The sequence below is a fragment of the Pongo abelii genome, chromosome X (assembly GCF_028885655.2).
Source record: "Pongo abelii isolate AG06213 chromosome X, NHGRI_mPonAbe1-v2.0_pri, whole genome shotgun sequence".
NCBI classification, from domain to species: Eukaryota; Metazoa; Chordata; class Mammalia; order Primates; family Hominidae; genus Pongo; species Pongo abelii.
In genome coordinates, this window is record NC_072008.2 from 140,613,310 (window position 1) to 140,630,526 (window position 17,217).

The 17,217-nt window shown below is 38.6% G+C and overlaps 1 protein-coding gene across 4 annotated transcripts in view; it reads right to left on the minus strand.

Annotated features, from left to right (window-relative positions):
- PLAC1 (placenta enriched 1) overlaps positions 1-17,217 on the minus strand; it is a 202,002-nt gene that overhangs the window by 25,918 nt on the left and 158,867 nt on the right. Inside the window, exon 2 of one of the 4 annotated variants that reach the window (XM_024240673.3) lies at positions 16,305-16,376. The exons of the other annotated variants lie outside the window; for them this stretch is intronic. The gene's annotated coding sequence lies outside the window, so the exon portion shown is untranslated. The remainder of the gene's footprint in view (positions 1-16,304; positions 16,377-17,217) is intronic. 4 annotated transcript variants of the gene reach the window in all.

Sequence of the window (17,217 nt, forward strand, 5' to 3'; positions counted from 1 at the left end):
TGGGTCCTATGGTAATTGCATGTTTAGTTTTACATGAAACTGCCAAAGAGTTTTCCAGAGTGGCTGTAGCATTTCACATTCCCACCAGCAATGTCTGAGAGATCCAGTTTCTCTACATTCTCACCAACATTTGGTATTGTCACTTTTTTTTTATTTCAGCTGTTCTAATAGGTATATAGTGACATCTCGTTGAAGTATTAATTTGCATTTCCCTAATGATTAATGACGGTGAACATCTTGTCATGTCTTTACAATCCATGTTTCCTCTTCGGTGAAACGTATCTTTATGTCCTTTGCCCATTTTCTAATTGGATTTTGTTTTACTGTTGAGTTTTTTAAAGTTCTTAATGTATTCTAGATATGTGTCAGTTGTCAGATGTATGGTTTGCAAATATTTTCTCCTATTATGTTATATAACTTGTCTTTTCATCTTCTTTCACAGAGCAAATGTTTTATATTTTGGTCTGGTCCAATTTATTGATTTTTCCTTTCATGGATTGTGCTTTTGGTATCAAGTCTAAGACCTTTTTGCCTAAGCTCTAGATCCCAAACACTTTCTACTGTTTATTTAAACATTTTAAAATAGTTTTTATGTTTAACTCCATCATCCGTTTTCAGATACTTTTTGTATAAAGTATGAGTCTTAGATTGAGCTTTGTGATGGTTAATTTTATGTGTCAACTTGGCTAGGCCACAGTACCCAGATATTTGGTGAAACACCTCTGAATGTTGCTGTGAGGGTATTTTGTTTTTTAGAGGAGATTAACATGTAAATCAGTAGACTCTGAGTAGATTACCTTCCATAATGGGGGTGGGCCTTATCCAATCAGTTGAAGGCCTTAAGGAAAAGACTGACCTCCCCTGAGGAAGAGGGAATTCTGTCAGCTGACTGCTTTTGAACTCAAGTTGCAACATTAACTCTTCCCTGAGTCTCCAGCCTGCTGGCCTACCCTGCAAATTTTGGACTTGCCAGCATCCACAATTCCATGAGCCAATTCCTTAATCAATCAATCAATCAATCAATCTCTCTCTCTCTCTTTTTTTTTTTTTTTTTTTTTGAGACAGAGTCTCGCTCTGTCGTCCAGGCTGGAGTGCAGTGATGCGATGTTGGCTCACTGCAAGCTCCGCCTCCCAGGTTTGTGCCATTCTCCTGTCTCAGCCTCCCGAGTAGCTGGGACTACAGGTGCCTGCCACCACGCCTGGCTAATTTTTTGTATTTTTTAGTAGAGATGGGGTTTCACTGTGTTAGCCAGGATGGTCTCGATCTCCCGACCTTGTGATCTGCCCGCCTCAGCCTCCCAAAGTGCTGGGATTACAGGCATGAGCCACCACGCCCGGCGCTGTGTCTCTTTTTCTCTCTCTAAACACGCCCCCCAACACACACACATCCTATTGGTTCTGTTTCTCTGGAGAACCGTGACTACTACAAGGTTCTTTTTTCCCTACCACGGATGTGCAATTTCTCCATCATCATTTGTTTAAAAGGCTATCTTTCCTCCATTGAATTGTGTGTGTATCTTTTAAAAAGTCAGTTGGCCAAATTTATATGGGACTATTTCTGGGTTCTGTTCTGTTCTATTGATTTATGTGTCTGTCCTTCTACCAATACCACACAGTCTTGATTACTGTAGATATATGATAGGGTCAACTGATTCCTCCCACTTTATTCTTCTTTTTCAAACTTGCTTTAGCTATTTGTGTTCCTTTGACTTTCTGTATAAATTTGACATAAAATTATACAAAAATCTCGTTGCTGTTTTGATGGGAATTATGTCAAACATGTATATCAATTTGGAAATAATTGACACCTTTATGCTTAATCTTTAAAATGGATTTAAAGCATTTAAAGTACATGGTATGCTTCTCCATTGAGTTAGATATTTGATTTCTTTCCTCAGCATTTTGCAGTTTTCAACATACAAGTCTTATTCATGTTTTGTTAGATATACACCTAAGTCTTTTTTGAGCAGTTATAAATGGTGTTGTATTTTTAACTTTGGTGTTTATGTATTCATTATTAATATATGGAAATACAATTGATTTGTGTATGCTTATCTTTTGTTTATGTATGTATCTCCTGACCTTGCTGAACTCATTTATTTGTTCTAGGAGTTAAAAAAAAAATAGTTTTCTTGGTATTCTCTATACAGACCATCATGTCATCTGAAAATAAGAAAATGTTCTTTCTTCCTTTCTAATCTGTATGCCTTTTATTTCCTTTTCTGGACTTTCTGTACTAGCTAGAATGTCCAGCACTATGATGAATAAGAGTAGTGAAAGTGCACATCCTTGCCTTTTTCCTGATCTAAGGGTGAAAACAATCAGTTTTTCACCATTAAGTAAAATGTTAGTTGTAGGGTTTTTTTTGCAGATGCTGTTTATCAAGTTGAGGAAATTCCTCTCTATTCCCTGTTTGCTGAGAGATTTTATCATGAATGGATGCTGAATTTTGTCATTTTTTTGGCATCAAATGATATAATCATGTGATTTTTCTTCTTTAGCTGTTAATATGGTGGTTCACACTGATTGATTTTTAAATATTGAACCAGACTTGCATATACGGAATAAACCTCTCTTGGTCATGGTGTGTAATTCCTTCATATTGCTGAAGTCTGTTTGCTAATATTTTGTTATTAATTTTTGCATTTACATTCATGAGTGATATTGGTTTGCAGTTTTCTTTTACTGTTTTTGTCTGATTTTAGTATCAGGGTAATATTAGCTTAATAAAATGAATTGGGAAATATTTCCTCTACTTCTATTTTCTGGAAGACATTATGTACAATTGGCATTACTTTTTCTTTAAATGTTTATTCTCCAGTGAAACCATCTGAGCCTAGAGATCTCTGTTTGGGGAGTTTTTAAATTATGAATTTAATTTCCTTAATAGTTATGCAGCTACTACCTGTATTTACATTGGGTGAATTGTGGTAGTTTGTGTTTTTCAGGGAATTGGTTCAATGTTATATTTGTGTGTATAAAGTTGTTAACCTTTTGATGTCTGCAGGGTTTGTAGTAGTATCCCCTGTTTTGTTTCTGATACTGGTAATTTGTTTCTTCTCTCTCTCTCTCTTTTTTTGATCAGTCGTGCTAAAGGTCTGTCAATTTCATTAAATTTTTTATTTTTTACAAAGGAACAGGTTTTTGTTTCATTAATTTTCTCTATTGTTTTCCTTTTTTTCAATTTCAACTCTTATCTTTATTATTTCCTTCCTTCTGCTTGCCTTGTGTTTATTTGTTCTTTTTCTAGGTTCTTGAGGTGGAGGCTTGGATTACTGACTTGAGACCTTTCCTCTTTTCTAATGTATAATTTAGTGATATAAATTTCCCTTTCAACGTGGCTTTTGCCATGTCCCACAAATTTTGAAATATTATAGTTTTATTTTCAATTCAGTTCAATGTATTTTAAACATTTCTCCTGAGACTTCCTTTTTGACCCATAGATTATTTAGAAGAATGTTGTTTATTTTCCAACCGTTTGGATGTTTTTCTGTTATCTGTCTGTTATTAATTTCTAATTTGATTCCATTATTGTCAGAGAACACACTATGTACAATTGCAATTCTTCTAAATTTGTTGTGGTTTCTTTTATGGCTCAGAATATGGTCTATCTTGTTCTATGTTCTACAGAATGTGTATTCTGCTTGTGTTGGATGGATTATTCTATACATGTTGATTAGATCCTGTTATTGATGGTATCGTTGAGTTCTATATCTTTGCTAATTTTCTGTCTAGTTGTTCTATCAATTGTTAAGAGAGGAGTGTTGAAATTTCCAACTATTGTGGCTTTGTGGATTTTCTTCTTTCAGTTCTATCAGTTTTTGCTTCATATATTTTGCTTCACAAACAGCTCTGTTGTTTGGTGCATGAACATTTAGGATGGCTACATCTTTTTGGTGGGTTGAGCCACATATATATATATATGTATGTATGTATAATGTCCCTCTCTGTCTCTGATAATTTCTTTCTCTGAAGTCCATCTGATATTAATATAGACACTCATGCTTTGTTTTGACTAATGCTTGCATGATAAATATGTTTCCTTCCTTTTACTTTCAGTCGTCTTATATCATTATATTTAAGGTGAGTTTCTTGTAGAGTACATACTGTCGGGTCATTTTTTCTTTTCCACTCTGCCAGTGTCTGTCTTCTAATTGGTGTATTTAGACCTTATATACATTAAATGTAATTGTTGATATGTTAGGATCTAAGTCTGCCATTTTATTTTTAATTTTGTTTTCTTTTTCCTGCCTTCCTATGCGTATTTGAATATTTTGGGAATATTGTAACATTTTGATTTATCTGTAGTGGTTTTGAGTGTATATCTTTGTATAGATTCTGAGTGGCTCTAGGTATTACATTGTATATACATAACTTATCACAGTCTGCTGGTAATGTTATTTTGCCAGTATGAGTGAAGTATAAAAACCTTACTTCTGTTAATGTCTCTTTATCTCCCTAGTTTATGATATAATCAACTTAAATATTTCCTCTACATGCAATTAGAACTATATCAGACAGTATTATTATTTTTGCTTCAACCATCAAACAAAATTTTGAAGACTCAAAGAGGAAGGAAAGTCTATTGTGTTCATCATATTTTTGCTTATTGTATTATTTCTTGCTTCTTGATGTTCCAAGATTTATTTTATCATTTCTGTTCTGTTTAGATAACTTCCTTTAGCTATTATTTTAGACTAGCTCTGATGGAGACAGGTTCTCTTAATTTTCCTTCATCTGAGAATGTCTTGATTCCCACTTCATTCCTGAAGGATACTTTTGTGGGATATAGGATTTAGTTCTTTTCTTTCAGCATTTGAAAAATGTGCCAATTCCTTCTGGTCACATGGTTTCTGATGAGAAATCAACTGCCATTTAAATAACTGTTTATCAGCTTCTCTGTGAAATTATTGTTTTCCTTTTCTTTTTTGAGACAGAGCCTCACTCTGTGACACAGGTTGGAGTTGAGTGTGGCATGATCATGGCTCACTGCAGCCTCTACCTCCCTGGGCTCAGTGATCCTCCTACTTGAGCCTCTCGAGTAGCTGGGACCACAGGTGTGCACCACCACACCTGGCTAATTTTTGTACTTTTTGCAGAGATGGGGTTTCACCATGTTGTCCAGGCTGGTCTCAAACTCCTGGGCTCAAGCAATCCATCCGCCTTGGCCTCCAAAAGTGCTGGGATTATAGGCACGAGCCACTCTGCTTGGCCAAATCATTGTTTTTCCTCTGTCTGCTTTCAGGATTGTTTTCTTTGTTTAGTTTTCAGAAGTTTGACTATGATATATCTTAGTGTGGATTTCTTTGGGTTTAGCATGTTTGAGATTCTCTAAGCTTTTTGAATCTGTATGTCTTTTGCCAAATTTGGAAAATTTTCAGCCATTATTCCTTGACATACTTTTCAGTCCTAGTCTCCTCCTCTCATCCTGGGACTCCAATGACATGAATGTTATATCTTTTGTAATAATTCTACAGGTCCCTGAGACTGTTATTTTTTTCCAGTCTATTTGCTCTCTGCATAATTTCTGTTGTTATATACTCAAGTTCACTGATTTCTTTCCTTTGTCCCCTCCATTCTGTTGTTCACCCTATTCACTGAGATTTTCATTTTGGTTATTGTGTTTTTCAGTTCTAAAGTCTACATTTGGTTCTTTATATATTCTTATTTGCCTACTGAGACTTTCCGTTCTTTTTAGTTGTTCCAAGCATGTTTGTAATTGCTCATTGAAGCATTTTTATGATAGCTGTTTCAAAATCTTTGTCAGACAATTCTATCTCATCATCTTAGTGTTGGCACGAGTTGATTGTCTTTTTCACTCAGTTTGAAATCTTCCTGGTTCTTGGTATGATGAATGATTTTCAATTGAATACTGCTCATTTTGGATATTATGTCGTGAGACTCTGGATCTTATTTAAACCTTATGTTTTAGTGGTTTTTTTCTGACATTGCTCTAGTAGAAAAAGCTGGAAGGGTTGCCTTGTTACTGCCAAATTGGGGTAGAAGTTCAGGCTCGCCACTCAGCCTTTGCTTGGACAGTTGGAGGTGAGGGTTACAGTTTTTCCTGTGGTGTTTGGCTACAGTAGAGCAGTAATGGTCTAAAAGTTTTCTGTCTTTCTAGGATGCCCCTTTTCTGGCCTTTGGCTAGAGAGAGTAGGCTTTTGTTGGGACTTTAGAAAAATCTGTTCCCACTGGTGTTTCTGAATTGCTAGCTTCTCTAGCAGCCAGTCTGGAATATTTGAGGCAAAAAGAAAGCTCAGGGAACTCACAAACTCATGTCACTCTTTGAGTCTCAAGGTCTTTAGTCAGTCTATCTTCTCTCCACCTTTCTTGGTTGTCTTATGTTTGTTGTATATATAATAACTAGGGTTTATAGTTGTATTTAGTGAAAAGAGTAGGGAAAAGTACATCTACTCCATCTTTCTAAAAGCTGAAGTTGACTTTTAGGATCCCACATCTCTGATTAGTTATTAAATCTCATTACTTATCTCTGAAGGTATGGTGTTAAAAACTCACATTTTAATACGCTGTCTTTGTTGAATGAGTGGATCATACTCATGTAGCTTGTGAGATGTTGAAGCAGAACTATAGACTAAAGTGTCCCCTGAGCTGAGCTCATCAGCTGCTGAACTGGTGACAGATTCCTTGAGTCTGTACTGCTCTTTACCAAACAAGTCTTCAGTATGTGCCCAGAACTGCACTGGGTGTTTAAGAAACTATGAAGAAAGATGTGGCCTCGACTCTCAGGGTGTTTGATGTCTATTTGGGAAAACGAGAAAAGCGAATTCTCCATTTCAGGGTGTAGAATATAGTAGACACTCAATACATGCTTGTTGCATGAGTGAATGCTGCTGAGCACATGCTAATTGCCCCTGAATGACAAGTGCTAAACTAAACTGTGTGATGCAGATTAAAAGTGCTGTATGAAGCCAAAAGAGAGGCAGCAGTATGGCTGAAGTGGTCGAGAAGGGTTGTTTTTTTAAGGAGGTAGAGGTTGAGTTGCCTTGACAGTATGTTAGGACTTGGAGGTAGTTTTTGAAGGAAAAAATTGACAGGACTTGTTAACAGACTGTTTGTGAGGGATGAAATTCAGTAAAAAGCAAAACAGACTTTGGTTCAGATCCTGGGTAACAGGGAGATGAGGGAAACATCATGAGTTTGACTTTGTACCTGATTAGCTTGAGCTGTTAGCAAAACATCCAAGCACAAGTACACAGTAAGTATTTGGAATATTTGGAGCTGAAGGAAAGATTATACTAGAAAAACCCATCTTTTCACTTGAGAGTTTCCAGAAGATATGGGAACTATCACAACTTAGCAGCCAACAAATGATGTGAGCTAAGGTAGTTAATAACCCCTCTCTGGGCGAGGCATTGCCTCACTCGGGAAGCGCAAGGGGTCAGGGAGTTCCCCTTCCAGGGGTGACAGACGGCACCTGGAAAATCGGGCCACTCCCACCCGAATACTGTGCTTTTCCGACGGGCTTAGGAAACGGTGCCCCAGGAGAGTATAGCCCGCACCTGGCTCAGAGGGTCCTACGCCCACGGAGTCTCGCTGATTGCTAGCACAGCAGTCTGAGATCAAACAGCAAGTCGGCAGCGAGGCTGGGGGAGGGGCGCCCGCCATTGCCCAGGCTCGCTTAGGTAAGCAAAGCAGCCTGGAAGCTTGAACTGGGTGGAGCCCACCACAGCTCAAGGAGGCCTGCCTGACTCTGTAGGCTCCACCTCTGAGGGCAGGGCACAGACAAACAAAAAGACAGCAGTAACCTCTGCAGACTTAAATGTCCCTGTCTGACAGCTGTGAGGAGAGCAGTGGTTCTCCCAGCACGCAGCTGGAGATCTGAGAACCTGCTGACTGCCTCCTCAAGTAGGTTCCTGACCCCTGACCCCCGAGCAGCCTAACTGGGAGGCATCCCCCAGCAGGGGCAGACTGACACCTCACACGGCCGGCCAGGTACTCCAACAGACCTGCAGCTGAGGGTTCTGTCTGTTAGAAGGAAAACTAACAGAAAGGACATCCACACCAAAAACCCATCGTACATCACCATCATCAAAGACCAAAAGTAGATAAAACCACAAAGATGGGGAAAAAACAGAGCAGAAAAACTGGAAACTCTAAAAACCAGAGTACCTCTCCTCCTCCAAAGGAACGCAGTTCCTCACCAGCAACGGAACAAAGCTGGACGGAGAATGACTTTGACGAGCTGAGAGAAGAAGGCTTCAGACGATCAAATTACTCCGAGCTACGGGAGGATATTCAAACCAAAGGCAAAGAAGTTGAAAACTTTGAAAAAAATTTAGAAGAATGTATAACTAGAATAACCAATACAGAGAAGTGCTTAAAGGAGCTGATGGAGCTGAAAACCAAGGCTCGAGAACTACGTGAAGAATGCAGAAGCCTCAGGAGCCGATGCGACCAAATGGAAGAAAGGGTATCAGCCCTGGAAGATGAAATGAATGAAATGAAGCGAGAAGAGAAGTTTAGAGAAAAAAGAATAAAAAGAAACGAGCAAAGCCTCCAAGAAATGTGGGACTATGTGAAAAGACCAAATCTACGTCTGATTGGTGTACCTGAAAGTGACGGGGAGAATGGAAACAAGTTGGAAAACACTCTGCAGGATATTATCCAGGAGAACTTCCCCAATCTAGCAAGGCAGGCCAACATTCAGATTCAGGAAATACAGAGAACGCCACAAAGATACTCCTCGAGAAGAGCAACTCCAAGACACATAATTGTCAGATTCACCAAAGTTGAAATGAAGGAAAAAATGTTAAGGGCAGCCAGAGAGAAAGGTCGGGTTACCATCAAAGGGAAGCCCATCAGACTAACAGCGGATCTCTCGGCAGAAACCCTACAAGCCAGAAGAGAGTGGGGGCCAATATTCAACATTCTTAAAGAAAAGAATTTTCAACCCAGAATTTCATATCCTGCCAAACTAAGCTTCATAAGTGAAGGAGAAATAAAATACTTTACAGACAAGCAAATGCTGAGAGATTTTGTCACCACCAGGCCTGCCCTAAAAGAGCTCCTGAAGGAAGCGCTAAACATGGAAAGGCACAACCGGTACCAGCCACTGCAAAATCATACCGAAATGTAAAGACCATCGAGACTAGGAAGAGACTGCATCAACTAACGAGAAAAATATCCAGCTAACATCATAATGACAGGATCAGATTCACACATAACAATATTAACTTTAAATATAAATGGACTAAATGCTCCAATTAAAAGACACAGACTGGCAAATTGGATAAAGACTCAAGACCCATCAGTGTGCTGTATTCAGGAAACCCATCTCACGTGCAGAGACACACATAGGCTCAAAATAAAAGGATGGAGGAAGATCTACCAAGCAAATGGAAAACAAAAAAAGGCAGGGGTTGCAATCCTAGTCTCTGATAAAACAGACTTTAAACCAACAAAGATCAAAAGAGACAAAGAAGGCCATTACATAATGGTAAAGGGATTAATTCAACAAGAAGAGCTAACTATCCTAAATATATATGCACCCAATACAGGAGCACCCAGATTCATAAAGCAAGTCCTGAGTGACCTACAAAGAGACTTAGACTCCCACACATTAATAATGGGAGACTTTAACACCCCACTGTCAACATTAGACAGATCAACGAGACAGAAAGTCAACAAGGATACCCAGGAATTGAACTCAGCTCTGCACCAAGCAGACCTAATAGACATCTACAGAACTCTCCACCCCAAATCAACAGAATATACATTTTTTTCAGCACCACACCACACCTATTCCAAAATTGACCATATACTTGGAAGTAAAGATCTCCTCAATAAATGTAAAAGAACAGAAATTGTAACAAACTGTCTCTCAGATCACAGTGCAATCAAGCTAGAACTCAGGATTAAGAATCTCACTCAAAACTGCTCAACTACGTGGAAACTGAACAACCTGCTCCTGAATGACTACTGGGTACATAACGAAATGAAGGCAGAAATAAAGATGTTCTTTGAAACCAACGAGAACAAAGACACAACATACCAGAATCTCTGGGATGCATTCAAAGCAGTGTGTAGAGGGAAATTTATAGCACTAAATGCCCACAAGAGAAAGCAGGAAAGATCCAAAATTGACACCCTAACATCACAATTAAAAGAACTAGAAAAGCAAGAGCAAACACATTCAAAAGCTAGCAGAAGGCAAGAAATAACTAAAATCAGAGCAGAACTGAAGGAAATAGAGACACAAAAAACCCTTCAAAAAATAAATGAATCCAGGAGCTGGTTTTTTGAAAGGATCAACAAAATTGATAGACCGCTAGCAAGATTAATAAAGAAAAAAAGAGAGAAGAATCAAATAGATGCAATAAAAAATGATAAAGGGGATATCACCACCGATCCCACAGAAATACAAACTACCATCAGAGAATATTACAAACACCTCTATGCAAATAAACTAGAAAATCTAGAAGAAATGGATAAATTCCTCGACACATACACCCTCCCAAGACTAAACCAGGAAGAAGTTGAATCTCTGAATAGACCAATAACAGGAGCTGAAATTGTGGCAATAATCAATAGCTTACCAACCAAAAAAAGTCCAGGACCAGATGGGTTCACAGCCGAATTCTACCAGAGGTACAAGGAGGAGCTGGTACCATTCCTTCTGAAACTATTCCAATCAATAGAAAAAGAGGGAATCCTCCCTAACTCATTTTATGAGGCCAGCATCATCCTGATACCAAAGCCTGGCAGAGACACAACAAAAAAAGAGAATTTTAGACCAATATCCTTGATGAACATTGATGCAAAAATCCTCAATAAGATACTGGCAAACAGAATCCAGCAGCACATCAAAAAGCTTATCCACCATGATCAAGCGGGCTTCATCCCTGGGATGCAAGGCTGGTTCAATATACGCAAATCAATAAATGTAATCCAGCATATAAACAGAACCAAAGACAAAAACCACATGATTATCTCAATAGATGCAGAAAAGGCCTTTGACAAAATTCAACAACCCTTCATGCTAAAAACTCTCAATAAATTAGGAATTGATGGGACGTATCTCAAAATAATAAGAGCTATTTATGACAAACCCACAGCCAATATCGTACTGAATGGGCAAAAACTGGAAGCATTCCCTTTGAAAACTGGCACAAGACAGGGATGCCCTCTCTCGCCACTTCTATTCAACATAGTTTTGGAAGTTCTGGCCAGGGCAATTAGGCAGGAGAAGGAAATCAAGGGTATTCAATTAGGAAAAGAGGAAGTCAAATTGTCCCTGTTTGCAGATGACATGATAGTATATCTAGAAAACCCCATTGTCTCAGCCCAAAATCTCCTTAAGCTGATAAGCAACTTCAGCAAAGTCTCAGGATACAAAATCAATGTGCAAAAATCACAAGCATTCTTATACATCAATAACAGACAAACAGAGAGCCAAATCATGAGTGAACTCCCATTCACAATTGCTTCAAAGAGAATAAAATACCTAGGAATCCAACTTACAAGGGATGTGAAAGACCTCTTCAAGGAGAACTACAAACCACTGCTCAAGGAAATAAAAGAGGATACAAACAAATGGAAGAACATTCCATGCTCATGGGTAGGAAGAATCAATATCATGAAAATGGCCATCCTTCCCAAGGTAATTTACAGATTCAATGCCATCCCCATCAAGCTACCAATGACTTTCTTCACAGAATTGGAAAAAACTACTTTAAAGTTCATATGGAACCAAAAAAGAGCCCGCATCGCCAAGTCAATCCTAAGCCAAAAGAACAAAGCTGGAGGCATCACACTACCTGACTTCAAACTATACTACAAGGCTACAGTAACCAAAACAGCATGGTACTGGTACCAAAACAGAGATATAGATCAATGGAACAGAACAGAGCCGTCAGAAATAACGCCACATATCTACAAGTATCTGATCTTTGACAAACCTGACAAAAACAAGAAATGGGGAAAGGATTCCCTATTTAATAAATGGTGCTGGGAAAACTGGCTAGCCATATGTAGAAAGCTGAAACTGGATCCCTTCCTTACACCTTATACAAAAATCAATTCAAGATGGATTAAAGACTTAAATGTTAGACCTAAAACCATAAAAACCCTAGAAGAAAACCTAGGCATTACCATTCAGGACATAGGCATGGGCAAGGACTTCATGTCTAAAACACCAAAAGCAATGGCAACAAAAGCCAAAATTGACAAATGGGATCTAATTAAACTAAAGAGCTTCTGCACAGCAAAGGAAACTACCATCAGAGTGAACAGGCAACCTACAAAATGGGAGAAAATTTTCGCAACCTACTCATCTGACAAAGGGCTAATATCCAGAATCTACAATGAACTCCAACAAATTTACAAGAAAAAAACAAACAACCCCATCAACAAGTGGGCGAAGGACATGAACAGACACTTCTCAAAAGAAGACATTTATGCAGCCAAAAAACACATGAAAAAATGCTCACCATCACTGGCCATCAGAGAAATGCAAATCAAAACCACAATGAGATACCATCTCACACCAGTTAGAATGGCAATCATGAAAAAGTCAGGAAACAACAGGTGCTGGAGAGGATGTGGAGAAATAGGAACACTTTTACACTGTTGGTGGGACTGTAAACTAGTTCAACCCTTGTGGAAGTCAGTGTGGCGATTCCTCAGGGATCTAGAACTAGAAATTCCATTCGACCCAGCCATCCCATTACTGGGTATATACCCAAAGGACTATAAATCATGCTGCTATAAAGACACATGCACACGTATGTTTATTGCCGCATTATTCACAATAGCAAAGACTTGGAACCAACCCAAATGTCCAACAATGATAGACTGGATTAAGAAAATGTGGCACATATACACCATGGAATACTATGCAGCCATAAAAAATGATGAGTTCACGTCCTTTGTAGGGACATGGATGAAACTGGAAATCATCATTCTCAGTAAACTATCGCAAGAACAAAAAACCAAACACCGCATATTCTCACTCATAGGTGGGAATTGAACAATGAGAACACATGGACACAGGAAGGGGAACATCACACTTTGGGGACTGTTGTGGGGTGGGGGGAGGGGGGAGGGATAGCATTGGGAGATATACCTAATGCTAGATGACAAGTTGGTGGGTGCAGCGCACCAGCATGGCACATGTATACATATGTAACTTACCTGCACATTGCGCACATGTACCATAAAACCTAAAGTATAATAATGATAATAATAATAATAATAATAAAAGAAAAAAAGAAAAAAAAAAAAAAAAAAAAAAAAATAACCCCTCTCTGGGCTTTAGTTTCTTCATGCATAAAATGAGGTGCGATGGTAGGTGGTTTTTTATGAGATAACATTTGGATTAGCATAGTACCTGGTATTTGGAAGGAGCCCTATACTTGCTGGAATATTTTCCTTCCAGATCTAAAGGTCTAGGATTGTGTGATTTCTTTGAAATATGAACTGTCCTTAATACATCTGCTGATGATATGGTTTGGCTGTGTCACCGCCCAAATCTCATCTTGAATTGTAGTTCTCATAATCTCCAAGTGTCATGGGAGGGACCTGGTGGGAGGTAATTGAATCATGGGGGTGCCTACCCTCATGCTGTTCTCGTGATAGTGAGTGAGTTCTTACAGGATCTGATGGTTTTATAAGAGGCTTTTCTCTCTTTTACTCAGCACTTCTCTCTCCTGCCACCACGTGAAGAAAGACATGTTTGCTTCCCCTTCCGCCATGAGTATAAGTTTCCTGAGGCCTCCCCAGCCATGTGGAACTGTGAGTCAATTAAACCTTTTTCCTTTATAAATTACCCAGGCTTGGGTATTTCTTCAGAGCAGCATGAGAACAGACTAATATATCTGCCTTCTATGATTGGGTTTTTCCCCCAGCAGAGCCCAACAGTTTATATCACGTGAAGCTAAGAATCTAGGGGAGGGAGAGTTGTACATGTTGTGTCTCAATCTTTTCAGACTTCCTAAGTTTTTCTATCTTTTGAGCATTTGCATTTTTCACGCTTGAATCAGAAAAGCCTCCATTTTGGCTGACTCTAGCCCTTCACTCTGGGGAGTAGAATGGGCAGGTAGCCATTAGTACACAGGAAGGGAGGGATTTGTGGTATCTTAAAGCCATTGGATTTTATTTATTTCCAGTTTGCTCAACATTTGTTCCACAGATCTGGAAAGTTTAAAAAGGGGTGGGGATGGAGAGAGAAGGATGAAAATTAACTAGGCCTAGAGAAAAGGATAAACATATTTTCCTTTCAATATCAAACTAAGGCTCAGAGCATTATTATTATTATTATTATTATTATTATTATTATTATTATTGAAATAATAATAGGCTGGAGTGCAGTGGCGTGATCACAGCTCACTGCAGCCTTGAACTCCTGGGCTCAAGCGATCCTCCTGCCTCAGCCTCCTGAGTAGCTCGGACTACAGGCATATACCACCATGTCTGACTTATTTTTCACATTTTTTTCTTTGTTGAAATGGGGTCTTCCTATGTTGCCTAGGCTGGTCTGGAACTTCTGGCCTCAAGCAATCCTCCCACCTCAGCCTCCAGAGTAGCTGGGACTACATGTGCATGTCACCAGACCTGGCTAATTTTTTAATTTTTTGTATAATGAAGTTTTGCCACGTTGCCCAGGCTGGTCTTGAACACCTAGGCTTAAGTGAGCCACCCACCTTGGCCTCCCAAAGTGGTAGGATTACAGGCATGAGCCACTGTACCCCACCCCTCAGAGCATTTAAATCTGAAACGACTTCTGGGCTTTATTTAATTTTTCTAAAAACTGACCACTGCCATAACCATCCACATGTCATCTGAAGAGTTGACACCGAGTTCAAGAGTTTGAGGCTACAGTGAGCTATGATCAGCCCACTGCACTCTAGTATGGGCAACAGAGTGAGACCCTATCTCATTTTTTTTTTAAGGATGAAGATTTGGCACTAGTTGGAGAAATGGTTCTACATCTCATTACTAGGATTTTATGAATGTCAGCCCTCTAGCATAAGTAGTAGTTACTTCTTTCAAATTAAAAAAAAATTGGATTTTAAAGTAAGATAAGCTCATTACAAAAATAAGAAAATGAAAATGACTCATAATCCCACAACATAGGGATAATTATAGTTTTGTGGTTTGTCGTTTAGGGACATGGTCACCCAGGCTGGAGCACGGTGGTGCAATCACAACTCACTGCAGCCTCAAACTTCTGGGTCCAAGGGATCCTCACATCTCAGCCTGCTGAGTAGGTAGGACCACAGGCATGTTCCACCATGGCTGGCTAATCATTGTTAATATTTCTATTATTTCTTTCTAGTCATTTTTTTTTCTGCACACACACACACACACACACACACACACACAAACAAACACACTTGGGATTTCACTGTATGTTTGTGTATCCTCCTTTCCCCCACTTAACTCAGACCACGAGCATTTACTCATGTCATTAAATATTCTTCTAAACATGATTTTAAATAATTACATTGCATTTCATAATATAAATGTTACTGCATAGGATTTCATAGTATGGACAACTTAAGTTGTTTCCACTTTTTCTCTATTTTAAATATTGCCACAATGAATTTCCATGTATTTGTGTTTTTTTGTGCATCTCTATTTCCTTTTAGGATAAATCCTTAGAAGGAGAATTACTGGGTGAAAGGATAAGAACATTGTTAAGGCTTTCGAGCATTTTGCCAAGTTGCCCTGTGGGAGAGTTGTACCAATTTACATTCCTATTAGTGTTTGAGAATGCCTGACTCACTGCATTAACATAGAATATTTTACCGTCATATATACATGACACTCTTTTGGATCATTTCAATTCAAATGGCATTTAGTGAGCACCTACTATATGTAGTGTACTGTGCTAGGCATTAGACTCTTTCCTGTTATACAGCATAAGTGCTAGATGCATAACACATGTACAAAGATGGTTAAAAATGCAAATGAAATATAACAACACATAAATCTCTATGGCCAGGGCTGACATCATTCAGCCTTTAAATGGCTACTCATTGAGTAAAGACACTATGCTAGCTAATTTAAAAATTAATTTAGATCTTTTAAGCACTTAAAAAACCAGAATGCATTAATATGAATCTTGCAAACAATAGAGGTTCCATTGTGATCACTTACACTCTATTTCCTGGTATAAATTAGAGTAGGAATGGAGAGGAATATTACAAATCCACATCTTTTAAAAAATCAACAATCACAACTCATTTGGGTAAAAGGACAATTTCTGCTTCTGTCAGTTCCGTTTAGAAAGTTAACCTGTTGGTTATCAGAGAAGGGGGACACTGAACACACAGAAAACTAACCTCCTTCTGGCAGCTGGGGATAATTTGTCAGTTTCCTTTGAAATGTGGCTTTGTGCTCACTGGTGAAGGCAGCTGGAACAGAAAAAGCATGACAGACAAAAGCTGAAATCCACATGAAGAAAGGTCTTTTTCCCAAAAACTACTGACTGAGTTAGCAGCGGTCAGAACAGAAAGTACATGCGTATCTTCCCAGCAACAAGCATATCTGGTACTAGAGAAGGCCCTCTATGTGACAGGAGGCATTTAGAATGACTGTAGCCTTGAACAGGGCTGCTGGACAGCATTTGAACAAACCTTCCCACCCCCATGAAAAATCACACCCTCAAATTAAATCCGTCTAAAACTGTGACTAAAGAAATGAAAGTATTATGTTTTTCAATCAGTCCAAAGCATTTACTATTCTGAAAAAGAAGACCTACTTACTATATAGTTGATGATGGTGCAAGAAGTAGAGGTTTCAGTATATGATTTTCAGTTAAAAAGTAATCAATAGAATAACTAAAAATAATGCTGTCAAACCGGAAACAACTGAAATGGTCTGCAACTGGTGAATGGATAAGCTGTGGTACATCCATGCAGTGGAGTACTATTCAGCAATACAAAAGAATGAACAACACATACATGAATCTCAAAATAGTTATACTGAGTGAAAGAAGTCAGTATCAAAGGGTTATATAGTATATGATTCAATTTCTGGGCATTCTGGAAAAGACAAAATTGTAGCAACAAAACAGATCAGTGTAGGGGGTAAAGGGAGGAGCCAATTACAAAGGGCAGTATGAGGGGATTTGGGGGGGTAATGGAATTGTTCTATATCATGATTGCGGTGGCAGTTACATGACTATGTATTTGCCTAAACTCATAGAGCTGTACACCAAAAAAGTAAATTTTAAAATAGCATGCTATTTTAAAA